The sequence below is a fragment of the Sciurus carolinensis genome, chromosome 8 (genome assembly GCF_902686445.1).
Source record: "Sciurus carolinensis chromosome 8, mSciCar1.2, whole genome shotgun sequence".
In the NCBI taxonomy this organism is placed as follows: domain Eukaryota; kingdom Metazoa; phylum Chordata; class Mammalia; order Rodentia; family Sciuridae; genus Sciurus; species Sciurus carolinensis.
The window spans coordinates 7,026,101-7,041,290 of NC_062220.1; the positions used below are offsets into that span (position 1 = coordinate 7,026,101).

The 15,190-nt window shown below is 44.2% G+C and overlaps 2 non-coding genes across 2 annotated transcripts; both read left to right on the forward strand.

Moving 5' to 3' along the window:
* Positions 1-3,114: 3,114 nt before the first annotated feature.
* Positions 3,115-3,186, forward strand: Trnac-gca (transfer RNA cysteine (anticodon GCA)). Its single transcript has one exon. It is a non-coding gene; the product is annotated as a tRNA-Cys (tRNA).
* Positions 3,187-14,894: 11,708 nt separating this feature from the next.
* On the forward strand, positions 14,895-14,966 carry Trnac-gca (transfer RNA cysteine (anticodon GCA)). The gene has a single exon. It is a non-coding gene; the product is annotated as a tRNA-Cys (tRNA).
* The last annotated feature ends 224 nt before the right edge of the window (positions 14,967-15,190 follow it).

A 15,190-nucleotide genomic window follows, 5' to 3' on the forward strand; every position in this document is an offset into this window, starting at 1 on the left:
AGAAAAAGATGGGAGGACATTATTCAAGAAAATTACCCAAAATGAAAGGATATGGGTTCGCATGAGAAAAGATCTCTGAGTACTCAGCACAAGAAATAAAAAGTGACCCACCCAAGTACATCACAGAGTACTCACAGAAGCCCAGGACTAGAAGGAAGATTTTAAAAACTTGAGGAGGAAAAAAACCTGGTGATTCACACAGGACAGGGAATCGTGATGGCACTTGACATTCAACAGCAACACTAGATCCTAGAGAAGAAGAAATACCTCTCACAGTATGAAGTTCTCTGATTTGTAACTAGAGATCTAAGCCCATCCAGACTTACACAATTGATCATCAAGATATTACACATGGTCTTAAAAAATTTGCTTCCACTTTTCACAGAAAGAAATTGTAAGAGATCATTGGCCCAAATAAGGAAGGAAATTAAGAGGCATTTGAGACTTAAGTCCTGGAAAGAGGGAGTCCTGCACAGGAGAGAAACAGAAAGGAAGAAAGTCCTGGTAAGGGTGAGGGAAGCCCCAGGCGTTGATGAGACTCTACAGAGCAACCAGGCAAAGCTGGATGGCTACTAGCAAACAGGAAGTGGAAATGTGAATGATCTGACACTTTCACAGTGTGGAATGTTGTTTTGAAGGGCGTTTATAGAGAAATCAGAGGTTGTGGGAAATCCTAGATGTTTACAGATCACTAAGGAATTGAAAACATCAGGCTACCACTAACCTCAGAATAAATAAAAAGTTCTACTCGAATTCTTAGTTCTGTTAAGCACTACATGAACACTATTAATAATCGTCATAATAACAACATGTGAGATAATTAACCAAAAGTCGAGAAACAAATACATTTTGAAAGTGAGAATGGAAGAAGGCAAGTGAGTTGTATACTCATCTGCATGAGTCAGTTAATGATCTGAACCTGAGGAAATTAGACATAGTGTATTAAGTTTATTTTGTTGATACTCACAGGGAACACATTAGAAGAAATAGTCTAAAGAGTGGAGAGTGACTATTTCTGGGTCGCAGGAGAAAAATATGAAGATTTGAGGGTTTTTTACAAACAACATTTCACTTAAAATAAATGCACACCATACTTTGAAAGAAAAAAATTATATATGACATTGCAAGGGGGGATAGAAGTGAAGATCAGAGTAGAAACTTCTTCTAGGGTTCCAGAGTTCCCTGGCCAGTTCCATAGAACCTGTTTGTCCTCTGTTGTGTTGTCTCTATGATGTTTCTTGGAACTTCTCCATGGTCCAAGTCAGCCTGGGAAGTTCACCGACTGCCACGCTTAGGGTTGGATGCATAGATCCACAGGCTGGAGAAACGTCTCCAGATGCAGGTACTGCGAGGGTCTCAGAATCGGTTAGTCAGGATCTCTTCGAGTTGAAGTTTTGTCATGTGTAAGGTGAGGAACTCAGATGTGTCCATCCTAAAGCTCTGTCGCTGCTTCTCCCGGCTGCTGCTGTCCCCACAGACTGAGGAGCAGCTGCATGTGCGGGTGTGCTTGCAGATGTGGGAGCAGCGATGGGTGCAGGACCCTGGGACTGGAGAGGACCTTCCTGAGGTGGGACTGTGCAGGAGCTGGTTGATGGTCTCTCCAGCTCTAGAGATAAGTAGGAACTTCCCACACATTGTCGGAAAGCTGGGAGCAAAGAGAAGGGAGAGGGTGCTGACTGGACACTGGCGACAGCAGGGGTATGATTCAGGCCAGAGCTGCGACAGCAGAGCCAGAGGGCGCCTGCTCAAGTGGGAGGGCCCCGCGGGCTCCTCCACTCGCAGGACCCACTGCTCATCTCCCACCTACTTCCCTGTCTTTCATTCCAGCTGGGATCCTCCAAGGACTGGAAGCGGCAGGTCAGCCCCTGCCCAGCTGCAGTAGGGACAGGTCACTGTCTCCCGACCTGCCCTGCACTCTGGCGTCCCTCATGTTCCACACATCCGGCTCCCTCCCCTGCATTTCCTGATTCCTCCAACCCTATTGGATCCTCAGAGAGAAGGCAGGGACTGTCCTGCAGAATTCTTTGGGGCTTCTCCAGGGCAGACTTCCTAGGGACAGAGAGTAACCCCAAGCTGTCTCCTTCCCTCCTCCTGCCCACGTTAGCAGTTTGGTGCAGTAGCCTCGGGGTCAGACCTGGAGAGACAAATCACAGTATCCAGGTTCTCTATGTAGGGCAGACATTTCCCTTTAATAAACTGATCTCTCCCGTGCTTGGGTCTACCATAGGTTTGTTGGAAACTCAAAAGCCAAAACCCTGGATTGTATGCTGTGTTAGTCACCTTTCATGACTGTGACCAAAAGTCCTGAGAAGAATAACTTAGAGGAGGAAAAGTTTGTCTTGGCTCATGGTTTCTAAGTTTCAGTCCATGATCTGCCAACTCCATTGCTCTGGGCCTGAGGTGAGGGAGAACATCATGGTGGAAGAGGGAGGCAGAGGACAGCTGCTCAGCTTATGACAGCCAGAAAGGGGGCGGGGACTGCACTAGGAGGAGGAGCAAGGGACAGCATAGGATTCTCAGGGCTCTCCCCAAGCGAACTACTTCTTCCAGTCATGCCTCACTTGAACACAGTTACCGCCCAGTAATCCAAATTATTAATCCATCAGATGGATTAATCCACTGGTGAGGTATAGCTCTAATAATCTAATGATTTCATCTCTGAACATTCCTGCATTGCTGCTTGAGATTTTCAGGACACATCTCATATCCAAACCATGACACTGCTCTAACAGGGAAGAGGGGGATTCTGCTGTGTTGTTGCTGCAAATGCCAACTGTCAGAGCTCCGTGACAGCATTACCTCTTTTCACTGAAGGAGGAGAAGCTGGGGACAGCAGGAGGGCATGGATAGTTTTGAAGACAGTTGTCCAACTTTGGGCTAAACAGAAAATCAATGGGAAATGGGCTGGGGGATCTGCAGGCAGCTTATCTTCTTTGGCTGGTGATCCCACTCAAGGATAGGTCTGGAAAGCTGGATGGTTGTGGGAAGGTATCTTGCAAATCAGGTTTGGCCTCTTCTGGAAAGTCAGTAGTGATCATGACTATAATATAACCTTGCAAAGCTGAGTATTAACACACAAATAAAAGGTATTAACTAGGTGACACTGGTGTAACAGGGGGTATAGCTCAGGGGTAGAGCATTTGACTGCAGATCAAGAGGTCCCTGGTTCAAATCCAGGTGCCCCCTATTGACATGTAATTTTGGTACCTGACCCAGGTGGCCCAGAGTGAAGTTAGATTCCTCCATTAGTTGGAGTTTCTAGAAACAACCCTAGAACTTTTCCCACTGGGGTGTGAAACATGGGGCCACATTGAAATCGCTTTTTTAATGTAGGATTTACCTCCTCTTCATCCCCACTATAATCACCAAAGGCCCAAAGTCTACCTTGACTTGGAATCCCATCTTGTGAGTATGGTCCACACAGTAGGTCTCAAAAGCTGTCCCATGGAGAGCCCTTCCCACCTACCTTACCTCCACTCTTCTTTGAGTCCTCCACATTCCAGGCTCACAGTCCAGAAGAAATGGAGCTTGGTTAGGTCCAGAGCTGTCCTCTGCAAAATAAGATGAGTTTCTGAATTCCTGGATCCCTATTTGTTGGTTAAGGTTGGGGACAGCAGCAGAGACTGTGCTAAGAGGAGAAGCACAACATGAAGGTGCAGACCTGAGGGAGGCTGAGGGTGTCAGGAGAGCTACCATCCAGTTAGGTCATTCCTCACTAGATGTCATCTGCTGATCAGGTGCCAGCGATGTTCTTTGCATACCTCTGGTAGGAGTGGGAAGACCTCAAAAGTTCCTTGAGGTGTCCCATTTTGATTCTAAGCATCAGAACCAGCAGGATGTTGGCTACTGGAAAATAGGTGAGAAAACCACTACTCAAGGCAGGAAGCATGGTGGCTATGATAAGCCAGAGGCAGAAAATATACTTGAATTTGCAGAGTTGGGGGAGGATCTGAAGGGCAAAATGTGAAATGCGTGAGCTATTTGGGACAGGCTGCATTTGACAGGGTGCTACAAGGAAGATTTGACTTGGGAAGAGGACGGATTGCTGTATAAGTAGGTTTCAGAGGCGGTGTACATAGTACAGAGATGGCACACTCAGAAAAATGAAACTGACTTTTCCATAAGGAATGTGAGGCCATATCACTTTTGGAAAGAGAAATTCCAGAGGCTTCCTGTAAGACACAACCTCAGAGAACATACCAAACTCTGTGGCCTGAATACCCTTTCTTTTCTTCTTCTTTTTTCTTTGGCACCAAGGATTGAACACAGGGTGCTTACCCACTGAGCCACACACCCCCAGTCCTATTTATATTTTAATTTGAAACAGGGTCTTGCTGAGTTATTTAGAGCTTCAGTAAATTGCCAAGGCTAACTGTGAACTCACGATCCTCCTGCCTCAGCCTTCTGAGCTGGGGTTTGAATGCCCTTTCTTAAGACCACTAAAAGAAGTAAGGTGGTACCAAGTAGATGCTTCAGTTGGAGAAAAATGTTCTAGAAATATTAAGGGTGTTGTTTCACAGAAAATATAATGTGCCCAAATATTTATAATTGAAGTAGAGAGAAAACAATACCAAAAAGAAGTATGATCATGGCTTTTGGAGAATGGAATCAAATAAGTAGAAAACCTACCATTTTTTTTTTTTAAGGGAGCTCTGTTGACAAAGGCATTAACAACTTGGACTCAACAGCTGAGACTGTCTGAGAAGTAGAAAGACCTTCCTGGGCCTCTAACATTCCACAGATGGAAGCAAGATGAAGAGTCTCTTTGCCACCAAGACCACATCTTCTACAATGACCTCTTCTGAAATGCATAAGAAGATGATGGGAAAAGACAGGTTCCCAGAGGCAGGACTGAGGGTTATGTAGAACAATGAATTGGGAGCTACCCCCAGCAGAACCAAAGTCCCATCAAGTAACATCCCTGAACGAAGAGATGCTTGTTGTTCCATGTCACTTCCTTTTGGGGTGGCTTGCTCTGTTCCAGGATTGTGAAATGCTGGCAAACACTGAAATGGGTATCTGGAAGGGGACTCCAGGTGTAGCAAAAGGTGACAGAGGGGCAGGGCCACTTCTGCCTGACAATGGAATGTGAGCCAGTTACTGTGACCCTGTATGCTTCCCATCTGGTCTGATCTTCAAGTACAAAAGTTTGTTGCAGGAAGTCTGTTCCTGTACTTTTGTTTGGGGTGGGCGAGGGACAGTAATCTGGCCTTTTAAGCTTGTAGACCTCTGGATCAGGGAAGCCTCCCTTGGATTCAATGTAAATCACAAGATCTTGAGCTTTATGGGATGAGGCTCTGGGGCTTTGTAAAGAGGTGAGTGAATTTTGCCTGAGTCTGACTGAGAGGGTGGATTGTGGCAGGTGAATGTGAGGCCAGTTCCTTGCTCATTCCTGCATGTGTCCTTCTGCCATGCGACCATTCAGATCTTCCATTATACAGCAGAACTGCCTGCCTGCCCTGGAGTTTGGGCTCACATCTGGAACTTGTATCACCACAGAGCTGGTGGCGTGTGAAGTAGCTTCCTAACATCCATGATTCCTACACCTGCCACTCCACCACCCACCATCTAATGAACGAGGAAAGAGGAAACTTCAGCGAATTGTAGAAATTCATATTTGGGGGATCAGGATAGAGAAGAGCCTATCAGGCAGCTGAGTGTCCTCTGGGTGATGAAGGTGAACTCGCGGCTTAAAGAGGGGCCTCCAGGCAGCGTGTGGTGCATCTGTGGTACTCACAGTTGACTATGAATGAGTAAAAAAGCATTCCTGAAATACTTGGATGTGGTAACCCAGGTGAAAGATGCTCAGGAGGGACCCAATCAGGTGAGGGGCACAGTCATGGGTAGAAAATTTGTGTGGATAAAATTCTTGGTTAAAATCCAGGTGGCTCGAGCGTACTCCGGCATGCAAGCAACTTCAGGGACCAGGATAGGACAGCCAGAGACTTCCCCAAGTAGCCTGGACCCCTGCGGTGGGAGGTGCCTTTCAAGGCTAGCTTCTCGGACAAGACCGCCCAGTGAGAGGCTTTCTACAGAGAACCAGACCACAAGTCCCTGAACCAACGGAGAGCTTCGATCTACAAGCAGCCTCTGGGATCAGGGCAGGGCAGCCAGAGACCTCTGCAGGCGGCTCTGCCCACTCCGGCCGCAGGCTCTTTTCATGGGGCGATCCAAGATGGCGGCCTAGAGGGTGACTGCACCCCCAGTCGCTTCAGAACACAGGAGTTAAGAAGGGGAGGCATTGAGAGACTCGGACTGAAATAGAGCCACGGGTGAGTCTGCCCACTGGGTAAAGCTCGGCCCGGGTGGCAGGCCCAGATAGAGGTGGCTTATCGGAGCCGGGCAGGGCAGCTAGAGTCTTCCACAGGCAGCCCTGCGCACTCCGGCGGTGGGCCCCGCCCACACAGCCAGCTGCTCCAGCTTCTCGGAGCGGGCCCCCTAGTGAAAGCCTTTCGGACCAGAACAAGCTCCAAGTCCCGGAGCCAGCGCGGTGCAGCGTACTCCGGCACACAAGCAGCATCAGGGACCAGGATAGGGCAGCCAGAGACTTCCCCAAGTAGCCTGGACCCCTGCGGTAGGAGGTGCCTTTCAAGGCTAGCTTCTCGGACCAGACCGCCCAGTGAGAGGCTTTCTACATAGAACCAGCCCACAAGTCCCCGAACCAACGGAGAGCTTCGATCTGCAAGCAGCCTCTGGGATCAGGGCAGGGCAGCCAGAGACCTCTTCAGGCGGCTCTGCCCACTCCGGCCGCAGGCTCTCTTCATGGGACGATCCAAGATGGCGGCCTAGAGGGTGACTGCACCCCCAGTCGCTCCAGAACACAGGAGTTAAGAAGGGGAGGTATTGAGAGACTCGGACTGAAATAGAGCCACAGGTGAGTCTGCCCACTGGGTAAAGCTCGGCCTGGGTGGCAGGCCCAGATAGAGGTGGCTTATCGGAGCCGGGCAGGGCAGCTAGAGTCTTCCACAGGCAGCCCTGCACACTCCGGCGGTGGGCTCCTTCCACACGGCCAGCTGCACGGTGCAGGCCCCCAGCGAGAGCCTTTCCGCACAGAGCCAGCTCCAAACCCTGGAACCAGTAGGGGACTAGGGGCAGCTTTCTTTGGATGCACTGCATTATCAAATTCCTCCAAGACATCAGGCTACTGAAGGCTGGGAGGTGATACACTGGAAATCTACCGGGACACTATAAGCCAATAGCGGAAATCTGCAATATCTCAGATTCCCACTGAGATCTGACCAATATGAGAAAACAAGGGAAGGAAATGTCCCAAACAAACCTAGATACTACATCAATAAAACCCAATGACAGCACAGCAGAAGAAATGTCAGAAAGGGAGTTCAGAATGTATGTAATTAAAACGATCAGGGAAGCAAATGAGGAGATGAAAGAGCAAATGCAGGCATTGAAGGAGGAGATGAAAGAGCAAATGCAGGCATTAAATGATCGCACCAATCAACAGTTAAAAGACCAAATACGGGAAGCAAGAGATCATTTCAATAAAGAGTTAGAGATACTGAAAAAAAAAAAAAAAAAAAAAAACTGAAATACTTGAAATGAAGGAAACAATAAACCAAGTTAAAAACTCCATAGAAAGCATAACCAATAGGATAGAACACCTGGAAGACAGAACCTCAGACATTGAAGACAAATTATTTAATCTTGAAAACAAAGTTGGCCAAACAGAGAAGATGGTAAGAAATCATGAACAGAATCTACAAGAATTATGGGATATCATGAAAAGGCCAAATTTAAGAATTATTGGGATTGAGGAAGGCTTAGAGAAACAAACCAAAGGAATGAACAATCTATTCAATGAAATAATATCAGAAAATTTCCCAAATCTGAAGAATGAAATGGAAAACCAAGTACAAGAGGCTTATAGAACTCCAAACATACAAAATTACAATAGACCCACACCAAGGCACATTATTATGAAAATACCTAACATACAAAATAAAGACAGAATTTTAAAGGCCGCGAGAGAAAAGAATCAAATTACATTCAGAGGGAAACCAATAAGAATATCAGCAGATTTTTCAATCCAGACCCTAAAAGCTAGAAGGGCCTGGAACAACATTTACCAAGCCCTGAAAGAAAATGGATGCCAACCAAGAATCTTATACCCAGCAAAACTTACCTTCAAATTTGATGATGAAATAAGATCCTTCCATGATAAACAAAAGCTAAAGGAATTTACAAAAAGAAAGCCAGCATTACAGAACATTCTCAGCAAAATATTCCATGAGGAAGAGATGAAAAACAACGATGCAAATCAGCAACAGGAGGCGCTAGCCTAAAGGAATAGCCAAATAAAGGAGAAACCAAAGCATGTCAAAAACAAATATGAGTCAATTGACTGGTAATACAAATTATATCACAATAATAACCCTGAATGTTAATGGCCTGAACTCATCAATCAAAAGACACAGACTGGCAGATTGGATTAAAAAGAAAAATCCAACAATATGCTGCCTGCAAGAGACTCGTCTCATAGAAAGAGACACCCATAGAATAAGGTGAAAGGATGGGGAAAAACATACCATGCACATGGACTCAGCAAAAAAGCTGGAGTATCCATCCTCATTTCAGATAATGTGGACTTCAAACCAAAACTAGTCAGAAGGGATAAAGAAGGACATTACATGCTGCTTAAGGGAAGCATAAATCAGCAAGACATAACAATCATAAATATCTATGCCCCGAATATTGGCTCATCCACGTACGTCAAACAAGTCCTTCAAAATTCCAGAAATCAAATAGACCACAACAGAATAATACTAGGCGATTTTAACACACCTCTCTCACCACTGGATAGATCGTCCAAACAAAAATTGAATAAAGAAACTATAGATCTCAACAACACAATCAACAATTTAGACTTAACGGACATATATAGAATATACCATCCAACAAAGAACGAATACACTTTCTTCTCAGCAGCACATGGGTCCTTCTCTAAAATAGACCATATTTTATGCCACAAAGCTACTGTTAGCAAATACAAGAAGATAGAGATACTACCTTGTACTCTATCAGATCATAATGGATTGAAATTAGAAATAAATGACAGAATAAAAAACAGAAACTTCTCCAATACCTGGAGATTAAATAATACACTATTATATGATGAATGGATAACAGAAGACATCAGGAGGGAAATAAAAAATTCTTAGAAGTAAACGAGAACAAAGACACATCATATCAAAATCTCTGGGACACTATGAAAGCAGTAGTTAGAGGAAGATTTATTTCATGGGGTGCATTCAAAAAAAGAAGAAGAAATCAACAAATAAACGACTTAACACTACAGCTCAAAGCGCTAGAAAAAGAAGAGCAGACCAATACCAAAAGTAGTAGAAGACAGGAAATAGTTAAAATCAGAGCCGAAATCAATGAAATTGAAACAAAAGAAACAATTGGAAAAATTAACAAAATAAATAGTTGGTTCTTTGAAAAAATAAATAAAATTGATAAACCCTTAGCCACACTAACAAAGAGAAAGAGGGAGAAAACTCAAATTACTAAAATTCGGAATGAACAAGGAAACATCACAACAGACACGAGTGAAATACAAAACATAATTAGAAGCTATTTCAAAAATCTATACTCCAACAAAACAGAAAACCTCGAAGACATCAACAAATTTCTAGACACATATGAATTACCTAAACTGAACGAGGAGGACATACACAACTTAAATAAACCAATTTCAAGCAATGAAATGGAAGAGGTCATCAAAAGCCTACCAACAAAGAAAAGTCCAGGACCAGATGGGTTCTCAGCTGAGTTCTACAAAACCTTTAAAGAAGAGCTCATTCCAATACTACTCAAACTATTCCATGAAATAGAAGAGGAGGGAACCCTCCCAAACTCGTTCTATGAAGCCAATATCACCCTAATACCTAAACCAGACAGAGACACATCGAGGAAAGAAAATTTCAGACCAATATCCTTAATGAACATCGACGCAAAAATTCTCAACAAAATTTTAGCAAATCACATACAAATGTATATTAAAAAGATAGTGCACCATGATCAAGTGGGTTTTATCCCAGGGATGCAAGGTTGGTTCAACATTCGGAAATCAATAAATGTCATTCACCATATCAACAGACTTAAAGTTAAGAATCACATGATTATTTTGATAGATGCAGAAAAAGCATTTGATAAAATACAGCATCCCTTCATGCTAAAAACACTAGAAAAAATTGGGGTAGTGGGAACATTCCTTAACATTATAAAGGCCATCTATGCTAAGCCCATGGCTAATATCATTCTAAATGGTGAAAAACTGAAAGCGTTCCCCCTAAAAACTGGAACAAGGCAGGGATGCCCTCTTTCACCACTTCTATTCAACATCGTCCTTGAGACTCTAGCCAGAGCAATTAGATAAACCAAAGTAATTAAAGGGATACGAATAGGAAAAGAAGAACTCAAACTATCCCTGTTCGCTGATGACATGATTATATATTTAGAGGAACCTGGAAATTCCACCAGAAAACTTTTAGAACTCATAAGTGAATTCAGTAAAGTAGCAGGTTACAAGATCAATGCTCATAAATCCAATGCATTTTTATACATAAGTGATGAATCTTCAGAAAGAGAAATTAGGAAAACTACCCCATTCACAATAGCATCGAAAAAAATAAAATACTTGGGAATCAATCTCACAAAAGAGGTGAAAGACCTCTACAATGAGAACTACAGAACACGAAAGAAAGAAATTAAAGAAAACCTTAGAAGATGGAAAGATCTCCCATGTTCCTGGATAGGCAGAATTAATATTGTCAAAATGGCTATACTACCTAAAGTGCTATACAGATTCAATGCAATTCCAATTAAAATCCCAATGATGTACCTTGCAGAAATAGAGCAAGCAATTATGAAATTCATCTGGAAGAATAAAAAACCTAGAATAGCTAAAGCAATCCTCAGTAGCAAGAGCGAAGCAGGGGGTATTGCAATACCAGATCTTCAACTCTACTACAAAGCAATAGTAACAAAAACGGCATGGTATTGGTACCAAAATAGACAGGTAGATCAATGGTATAGAATAGAGGACATGGTCACAAACCCAAATAAATACAATTTTCTCATACTAGACAAAGGTTCCAAGAATATGCAATGGAGAAAAGATAGCCTCTTCAACAAATGGTGCTGGGAAAACTGGAAAACCATATGCAATAGAATGAAATTAAACCCCTATCTCTCACCCTACACAAAACTCAACTCAAAATGGATCAAGGACCTCGGAATCAGACCAGAGACCCTGCATCTTATAGAAGAAAAAATAGGTCCAGATCTTCAACTTGTTGGCTTAGGATCAGACTTCCTTAACAGGACTCCCATAGCACAAGAAATAAAAGCAAGAATCAACAACTGGGATAGATTCAAACTAAAAAACTTTCTCTCAGCAAAGGAAACTATCAGTAATGTGAACAGAGAGCCTACAGAGTGGGAGAATATTTTTGCCAACCATACCTCAGATAGAGCGCTAATTTCCAGAATCTATAAAGAACTCAAAAAACTTTACACGAAGAATACAAATAATCCAATCAACAAATGGGCTAAGGAAATGAACAGACACTTCACAGAAGAAGATGTACAAGCAATCAACAGATATATGAAAAAATGTTCAACATCCCTAGTAATAAGGGAAATGCAAATCAAAACTACCCTAAGATTTCATCTCACACCAATTAGAATGGCGATTATCAAGAACACAAGCAACAATAGGTGTTGGCGAGGATGTGGTGAAAAAGGAACACTCATACATTGCTGGTGGGGTTGCAAATTAGTGCAGCCACTCTGGAAAGCAGTGTGGAGATTCCTCAGAAAGCTTGGAATGGAAACACCATTTGACCCAGCTATCCCACTCCTTGGCCTATACCCAAAGGACTTAAAATCAGCATACTACAGAGATACAGCCACATCAATGTTCATTGCTGCTCAATTCACCATAGCCAGATTGTGGAACCAACCTAGATGCCCTTCAGTTGATGAATGGATAAAGAAACTGTGGCATATGTATACAATGGAATATTACTCCGCAATGAAGAATGATAAAATTATGGCATTTGCAGGCAAATGGATGAAACTGGAGAATATCATGCTAAGTGAGAGAAGCCAATCTCAAAAAACTAAAGGACGAATGATCTTGCTGATAAGCGGATGAGGACATATAATGGGGAGTGGGAGGGATTAACATTAGGTTTAAGGGTTAGGTTTAGGTTTAGGGATAAGGAGAGTAGTAAGAATGAAGGAAAGAAGGACTGTATAGAGGGGAAAGAGGGGTGGGAGGGGTGGGGGGGAAGGAAAAAAAATAATCAAACATCATTGCCCTATGTAAACGTATGATTACACAAATGGTATGCCTTGACTCTATGTACAAATAGAGAAACAACATGTATCCCATTTGTATACAATAATAAAAATAAATAAATAAATAAAATGGGCAAAAAGTAAAAAAAAAAAAAAAAAAATCCAGGTGGCTCCTGGAGGCTAATACTTGATTTCCAAATCCAATTTGGAATTTTGCTTAGCAGTCAACCTCGTCACAGCCCTTTTAGGACTGTGTCTCTGTTTTCCAGTAAAATCACTTGTTGGGCACCAGTCAGGGTCTTATTGTTAGTGACCTCTGTGTCTTTTTGAAGATCTTAATTATTTGCTCTGTGAAGTTTACAGTAGAGTGACACACTGCATCAGGTTCACCCAGACTGAGTTGCATCTGAATTACTGGCTGATCTTGTTCAGACTCTGGATCACCCCTAGTAATTCAGATTAGCAGCACTTAGGTGGAAAGTAGGAACTTCAATTTTGGGGGCCCAATCTCCTACTAACACCCACTATAAGATCCAATGATTCTAAGTGTGAGAAAATTATGTTGTGACTTGCACCATGATGTAGATAAAGGACATTCCAGGGGTGAGCAACATCGATGTGCAGCTGGTGCCTTCAGCCCCTGAGTGAGGGACAGATGGGGCGGGGCTGTAGCACACACAGTGGCCAGGAGTTGGAGGAGGGTGAGTGTGGGAGTGTGGCAGGCTGGAGAGCTGTGGGTGAGGAGAAGGAGAAGGTGACCAGCTCTCCAGGCAGAGCACTGTGGGGTGGTGGAGGCCATAGGGAGGCCTGGACTCCCTGCAGTGAAGCTCAGCACTGGAACATGCTCATTAGGCAAAGGTAACATCCACAGCCCAGTTGTTATAGGGCAGTGGTATAGGTTTCAAAGACCAAGGACGACACTGGTGGAAGAGACGCAAGGTAGGAGGGTCATAGGAAATGCCTGAGGGAAGGCCCAGTGGGGAGGGGCTGGGCAGGTGCACCTCTGTTGCGCCTGGTGCTTCTGGAGCTTCACCAGAAGGCAGTGTCTCCATCCCTCCTGATGCTTTGTCCAGGGGCAGTCACCTGCACCAGCACTTCCCTCCCCATGGTGCTCTGCTCTACCAGTTACTGCAGGCAGGGGGTTTATAGGCTGGGTTCAGAAGCACCCTCAGCTTGGCTGGCCTGGTCCCACTGTGCCAGGCTCCCCAAGGAAATTGAAGTGTGTGCAAGAGAGCTGCTGCCTGCAAACAGCCCTCACTTACCCTCATCCTCATCAACTTGAGGAAAACCTGTGCCTCCAAGATGATACGATTTGGACATTCTGGTGGAAGTTGGCTCTCATTATTCTCTTAACTTGGCTAGGTTTTTGGGACTGGAAAGGGGCATTTTAGAAACATGGTTTTGTCTTATCTTCATTTTCCTTAAGGATGACATAGCAACAGCAGTTCCTTTGAGAAAAGCATTTGACTGATCACAGGTCCCTGATTCAATTTAGATTCTTCCTACATACTGTTAATTTTGATTTCCGAACATGGCATTAGAAAACAGTTTCCTGACCCCTCCAGGGTCCCCTAATTCTCAATCTTCCTGCAAGGATGGACCACAGGGTGAGTAGGTGAGTTTGTTTTGCCCTCTTAGATACTGGGTAGGGACCTCCCAAGAATCCTTCAGACCTGATCTGGTCTCCTATCACTTTTCTTGAGTGGGCATTTCTCTGGTGTTGGTTTCCTTTTAAAATGTTATTTCTTTGAGAGAGATGAAGCCTCTGTGCACACACTGAAGATCTCCATGCTGTGAGCTTGTGAAGAAATGGCTGCCCCTTCCTTTCACACTGACCATACATTGGCCATCTCTGCGTGACTGTAGAGACTGGAGATCTCTCTGACTCCCACCTCTGAGGACTGAGTCCTGACTTCAGGTTTCTTCTGTCTGAAGCACTTAGGGATTCTGCAGATGAAGAAAATGAGGGGAGGAATAGGAGAGACAAAGGGGCAGTTCATGGCCTGCCCAGAGCATTTGGTGCCAAGAGGCCTAGATGTGGACTCCAGTCATGACTCCTCAGCTATCAGATATCATTTTTTCTGGCATAATTGCACCTTCTGTCATTTTCTTTCATATCTGTACATGAAAAGGCACAAATGACATAAATGACTCCCAAAGGTAAGTCAGCATCATCCAGGTCACTTCTCAGAGCCACACATGCTGCCTAGGCTTAAGAGTTCCCAGGGGAGAAACTAGAAGTTTTGCATATGCCTAGAGCTAGCCCCACCCTGACCACCACAGGGTCTGTTGAGCAGTCAGCTCTAACTTCAGCAGCTCTATTTGCTTCTGAAGGGGTCCAGGTGCAAACATCCATGATTTTATTGTCACTGACTCACCTGGGAGCTAGGGAGGGACCTAGGACAAGTAGAATTGGCAGGCAGGTGTGTAGTCAGGAAGGGGCGTGGCCTAGCAGGAAGGAAGTGTCTGATGAAGGAAGTATTTGACCCTGTCAAGTGCACATCTCTAGGTGGACGATCCAGGGTGTGGCCATCCAGGTTTAGAGTGCTTATTACACCCACATAGCAGCAGGGGGTATAGCTCAGGGGTAGAGCATTTGACTGCAGATCAAGAGGTCCCTGGTTCAAATCCAGGTGCCCCCTTATTTACCTACCATGCTGTTTTGGTAGCTACCTTAAGCAGTTCCTCTTTTAGGAGGGCCCCACATGACATTGGATGACCTCTTTAATGGATTGGAGATTTTGGAAACCACCTTAGATCCTTCCTCTCAGAGCTGCATGACATGCTGCATGACATGGGGCACACTAATATCCATTTTATGCATAGGGCCAACTCCTCAACGCTACTATCATCCCCAAGAGCCAAA